The sequence below is a fragment of the Salvelinus sp. IW2-2015 genome, linkage group LG4p (assembly GCF_002910315.2).
Source record: "Salvelinus sp. IW2-2015 linkage group LG4p, ASM291031v2, whole genome shotgun sequence".
Taxonomy (NCBI): Eukaryota; Metazoa; Chordata; class Actinopteri; order Salmoniformes; family Salmonidae; genus Salvelinus; species Salvelinus sp. IW2-2015.
In genome coordinates, this window is record NC_036841.1 from 1,867,180 (window position 1) to 1,874,082 (window position 6,903).

Sequence of the window (6,903 nt, forward strand, 5' to 3'; positions counted from 1 at the left end):
CATGACTAGCAGTGGAGTATAATGATCACATAGATCACCCTAATAAGAGGGGAAGAATTGAAAATCAGCAGGGAACGGAACTGATCCCTCCTCATTATTAACATCACACGAACCATTTCACCTCGTATTAAGACCTACGATGCCATTCACTTCCGTATTCCAGACCTACATGTATTCATTTCACTTCCGTAACTTACATCATAGCTTCCTGTATTCGACTTACATATATTGCACTTCCTGTTTCCAGACTTACGATGCATCATTGCACTTCCTGTATTCCAACTCAGACAGACTTAGTCGATCATGATCATACACTTCCTGATTCCCAGACTTAGCGACCTCTGTGTCCAGATGGGAGGGCGAGTCCCAACAGGAAAAAGACGAGTTCATTCCACAGCCGTGCAAAAACAACGCCACCTGTAAGGACCTCCTAAACAGCTACCAGTAGACCCACAGAGGGTCGATTCAACATAGGGCAAAGCGACAGGAGTATCACAAGTATGTGTCATGATTCAGACCAGAGGCAAACACTAGGCGTTAGCGACCACAGAGGTTGTGCTGAGGTTCAGACCAGAGGCAACTACAGTAGTAACACAGAGGGGTAGTGCACCATAGGCAAACACAATACACAAGTAGGATCACAACCAAAAACGAGAGCCCAACAACAACCACCAAGGCGAGGTAACCAAGACCCAAAACTACAGGAACCACAGGGCGGAGCAACAAGACAAAGCACAAACCACAGGAGGGTGCGGGCAACCAAGCAAAGCACAAGACCACAAGAGGTCGAGAACCACGAGCAAAGCACAAACACAGAGAGGAGGCAGCATCAACCAGTAGGGCAAAGCACAGAAGAGCACAGAGGAGCGGAGGCAGATCGCAAGACCAGAAGCCAAAGCTACAGAGACCACAGGGAAGGGGTGCAGGCAACCAGAGGCAAAGCACAGAGACCACAGAGTGGGCGAGGCAACCAAGCAAAGCACAGAAACACGAAGAGGCAACCAGAGGCAAACGACAGAGGAGCAACAAAGCAAAGCAAGCAGGACAACATACACCAGGACAAGGAAGGCCAGGAGCAAAGCGGGCGCGAGGCCGGAACAAGCAAAAAGAACCAACAAAGCAACCACACACAAACGCGAACCCGACACCACACACCACAAGCAAAGAAAAAAATAACTGAAAAAGAAGAAGAGGACAAACGGCAGCCCAACAACAAAACAAACAAAGAAGAAACAAAAAACAAAGCAAGGAAAGCGAGACCAGAGAACAAAACCAAAAGCCAGTACCAGAAAAAGATACCGCGTACTCTATACCATCTACTGCATCTGCCATCCGTTCTCTACCACCACTCATTCATATATCTTTATATGTACATATTCTTATCCCTTATGGTAGCACTGGTGTGTTGTGTATTGTAGTAAAGGATGAGTAATTGTGAGAGATTAGTGATGGTGTATAAATACTGGAGTACTGCATTGTCGGACACTAGAAAGCACAAGCATTGTTCGCATAACACCTCCGCATTAAACATCTGCTAACCATGGTACTGTGACTAATAAAAATTTGCTTTGCCAATTTTGATTTGTAATACCGTACCTTGTAGCTTTGCCCTAACTGGTCTGAATCCACACACCCAACAAGGCGACTACGTCGGTTAGCACCGATAGCCGTTAGGCCGTTGCAACAAACGCCGGATTGGGCATCTCGGATCATCAGACACAACCGGCCCGACGTGGACACCGGACGACCCCCTTGCCGAGCACTACTGTTAAAGCATTTAGCCATGTCGGGGGTTAGCGCCCTGGTACTATTCGCCTGCAGGTCTGAATTCAGACCACCACTGCTACCCGTGTATCATCGGAGCCGGAGCAGGAGGTATCCCCGCTACCTGGAGAGCTTTGCGCCTCAATATCTCGTCCACACCCGCTGTCAAAAGCCGAACCGTTACTGGCCTACTGCGTACAATATCAACCTGACCTGCACCTCAGATGCGTCCTGAAGTCAAGACAACAACCATCTCTCCCACTGTCTGACCACACTACCGTCATAGCTTTAACAGGCCATATTCTGCTTGGAATCAGACACCAAACCTCATATACTGTCGGCCCAGTCCACCTCTACCTTAGCTTTAGACACACATCACTGGTCTGACGACCCTCAGCACCAACAGACCCCATACTATAACCGGTAGCTCCTACCGGTTAGGCGTGACTCAATGCAAAGGTCTGACCCTCAGGAAGCACAACCCGTACATGCTATCCAGGAACACCGACCTAAGAACTGTGCCATCTCTCTGCTCGCTGACATCACAGACACAACACCCCTTCCACAGTAGAGTACTCCTCCTCTCTAGCGTTTTCCCCTCTGTCTGAATCAGACAAACCCTACTGTAACATCACACCCAAGCCAGCGCCCGACCTTACTTTGCGACCCCGATATTTCGTTGAATCAGGACACACCCAACTGTGCCCGTTACACCCAACCTGCCTAGCTCTCGCCGCAACTCTTTCCCCCCTTGAAGCAGAACCAACCAGACCTCTACTGGAATATACAATACCGCCGTGACTCAGCCCCTTGTGGTCGTTAATCACCACACAACACATCTGCCATACTTAAGTCTTAACCTACCTGGCGATCAGCATCCCTATTCTAATCCAGACACAACCCTACTGTAGACCAAGATTAGAGCGCGCTACCTGTACGCTGTGAAAGAGGTCACATCACGCACCTGGCGTTGTTTTGCACGCTGCTGATGCACACACTTTTTGCACTTTAGGCACCCAGACACTCGCCCTTCCCATGACCATGAGACATCAGAGAGCACCTCTACAGTCATCCGACCAAGACCACGCCGAGCCTATGTATACATCTATGATACACCGCCAGATCTGAATCAACGCGGAGAAGTGCAATGATGCCGCTAATCGTAAGTCTGGAATACAGGAAGTGCAATGATGCATCGTAAGTCTGGAATACAGGAAGTGAAATGATACATCGTAAGTCTGGAATACAGGAAGTGAAATGATACATCGTAGGTCTGGAATACAGAAAGTGAAATGGAACATCGTAGGTCTCTAATACAGGAAGTGAAATGGTTCAGTGATGATGTCACTAAATAATAGAGGAGGGATCCAGTTCCAGTTCCACTGCTGATTTTCATTCTTCCCCTCTTATTAGGGACTGATACATATGTGATCACMTTACTCCAATGCTAGCCTCACTGGCTTCCTGTTAAGGCTGGGGCTGATTTCAAGGTTTTACTGCTAACCTACAAAGCATTACATGGGCTTGCTCCTATCTATCACTCYGATTTGGTCCTGCCGTACACACCTATACATACGCTACGGTCACAAGATGCAGGCCTCCTTATTCTCCCTAGAATTTCAAAGCAAATAGCTGGAGGCAGGGCTTTCTACTATAGAGCTCCATTTTAATGGAATGGTCTGCCTTTAAAAGTCTTTACTGAAGACTACACTGATTGAGTGTAGTCTGGCCCAGGAGTGGGAAGGTGAACGGCAAGGMACTGGAGTGACGAACCGCCCATGCTGCCTCTGCCTGGCCGGCTCCCCTCTCTCCACTGSGATTCTCTGCCTCTGACCCTATTACGTCACTAGGAGGGGTGCGTCATGGGTTGAGTCACTGMYGTGATCTTTAGTGGGTTGAGTCACTGACGTGATCTTCCTGTCCRGTTTTGMAGCCCTCTCTGGCTCATGCGGTGGTGGAGATCTTCGTGGGCTATACTCAGCCTTGTCTCAGGGTAGTAAGTTGGTGGTCTGTTGATATCCCTCTAGTGGTGTGGGCGGCTGTTGCCTTGGCAAAGTTGGTGCGATAGTCTATGGTGACATTCTCCTGTCTTGTCTGGTGACATTCTCCTGTCTTGTCTGGTGACATTCTCCTTGTCTTGTCTGGTGACATTCTCCTGTCTTGTCTGGTGACATTCTCTCTGTCTTGTCTGGTGACATTCTCCTGTCTTGTCTGGTGACATTTCCTGTCTTGTCTGTGACATTCTCCTGTCTTGTCTGGTGACATTCTCCTGTCTTGTCTGGTGACATTTCCTGTCTTATCTGGTGACATTCTCCTGTCTTATCTGGTGGTAATTCTCCTGTCTTCTCTGGTGTCCTGTGTAACTTAAGTATGCTCCTCCAATTCTCTCTCCCCCATCTGTTCTCTCTTCCCTCCCTTTCTCCTACACCTGCTGTTTCAATCTCTGAATGCTCGGCTATGAAAAGCCAACTGACATTTACTTTACTCCTGAGGTGCTGACCTGTTGCACCCTCTACAACCACTGTGATTATTATTTCACCCTGCTGGTCATCTATGAACATTTGAACATCTTGAAGAACGATCTGGAATTAATGGCCATGTACTCTTATAACTCCACCTGTCACAGCCAGAAGAGGACTGGCCACCCTTCAGAGCCTGGTTCCTCTCTAGGTTTCTCCTAGGTTCCTACCTTTCTAAGGAGTTTTCCTAGCCACCGTGCCTCTACATCTGCATTGCTGGCTGTTTGGGGTTTTAGGCTGGGTTTATGTATAGCACTTTGTAACATCTGCTGATGTAAAAAGGGCTTTATAAATACATTTGATTTGATTTAGACCTGGGACACCAGGTGGGTGCAATTACTTTCAGGTAGAAGAGAAAGCCATCAGAGCTCAGGACCTCCAGGCACAGATTGCATTACCCAATACAGTAATACAGTGAGTACACCTGCTGCCCTCGACCACTCCTCTTCCTGGTTCAACAGGCCAACTATGTAAAGAGAACATAGTTGTATTGTTTTCTACCTAARAACCTGCCACAGCTACACATAATATTATCCCACCGCTGTCACCAAATGTTTCACTGAGTGAGCTTAACGTCAATAGTTATTTTTCTCCCAATAYGGTACCCAAGTTAAACCTCCCACAAGTTGAGTAATATCATGATAACGTTGTTGCCAAATGTAGCGTTCAATTATATTCAAATGAATACTTAAGAATGTTATACTACAATGTCCCAACTCAGCCAAAAAGACCTCTCCTGGGAAATATGTTTGAAGCTACAATCGAGCATTTGTTCTTAAGGAAAATAATTAGCCCCACCACTTGTTTTGGGTTTTGGTAAACAGCTGAGGGATGGGGCTGGGGAAATGCATWCAGAACAAAATATCAACGCAACATAAAGTGTTGGTCCCACGTTTCATGAGTTGAAATAAAAGATCCCAGACATTTTCCATACGCACAAAAGGCTCATTTCTCAAAAAAATTTAGTGAGCATTTCTCCTTTGCCAAGACAATGAATCCACCTGACAGGTGTGGCATATCAAGAAGCTGATTAAACAGCATGATCATTGCACAGGTGCACCTTTTGCTGGAGACAATAAACTAAAATGTGCAGTTTTGGCACACAACACAATGCCACAGATGTCTCAAGTTTTGATGGAGCACGCAATTGGCATACTGACAGCAGGAATGTCCACCGGAGCTGTTGCCAGATAATTGAATGTTCATTTATCTACCATAAGCCGCCTCTAACGTCGATTTAGAGAATTTGGCAGTACATCCAACCCGGTCTCATAACCGCAGACCCTGAGTAACCACGCCAGCCCAGGACCTCCACATCATCTGAGACCAGCCACCCGGACAGCTGATGAAACTGTGGGTTTGCACAACCAAAGAATTTCTGCACAAATGCTCAGAAACCATCTCAAGGAAGCTCATCTACGTGCTCGTCGTCCTCACCAGGGTCTTGACCTGACAGAACTTCAGCATCATAACTGACCTCAGTGGGCAAATGCTCCCMTWCGATGGCCACTGGMACGCTGGAAAAGTGTGCTCTTCATGGATGAATACCGGTTTCAACTGTACCGGGCAGATGGCAGACTGATGTCAATGTTGTGAACAGAGTGCCCCATGGTGGCAGTGGGGTAATGGTATGGGCAGGCATAAGCTACGGACAACTAACACAATTGCACTTTATCGATTTCAATTTGAATGCACAGAGATACTGTGACGAGATCCTGAGGGCCATTGTCGTGCCATTCACCCATCGCCTCATGTTTCAGCATGATAATATACAGCCCCATGTCGCAAGGATCTGTACACAATTCCTGGAGGCTGAAAATGTTCCAGTTCTTCCATGGCCTGCATACTCACCAGACATGTCACCTATTGAGCATGTTTGGGATGCTCTGGATCGAGGTGTACGACAGGTGTACAACAGAGTGTTCCATTTCCCACCAATATCCAGCAACTTTGCACAGCCATTGAAGAGGATTGGGACAATATTCCACAGGTCACAATCAACAGCCTGATCAACTCTATGTGAAGGAGATGTGTCACGCTGTACGAGGCAAATGATGGTCACACCAAATACTGACTGGTTTTCTGATCCACGCCCTTACCTTTTTTTAAGGTATCTGTGACCAACAGATACATACCTGCATTCCCAGTCATGTGAAATCCATAAATTAGGGCCTAATGAATTTATTGCAATTTACTGATATCCTAATATGAACTGTAACTCAGTAAAATCTTTGAAATTGTTTCATTTACATTTAAGTCATTTAGCAGACGCTCTTATCCAGAGCGACTTACAAATTGGAAAGTTCATACATATTCATCCTGGTCCCCCCGTGGGGAATGAACCCACAACCCTGGCGTTGCAAGCGCCATGCTCTACCAACTGAGCCACACGGGACCACGTTGCGTTTATCACAGATTGTAGCTTTAATCTGTGGAATAGTCATGGTTGACTTGGAATTTCCACTACTGTATATTCCAAACACCACCCACCTCTTTTAACATATTCAGGCCCTGCTTTTCAAGGTATAACTTTATTGGCATCTGTTACTTCTGTTTACACTGAGTGTATAAAACATTAGGAACACCTTCTCTTTCCATGACAGACTGACCAGGTGAATCC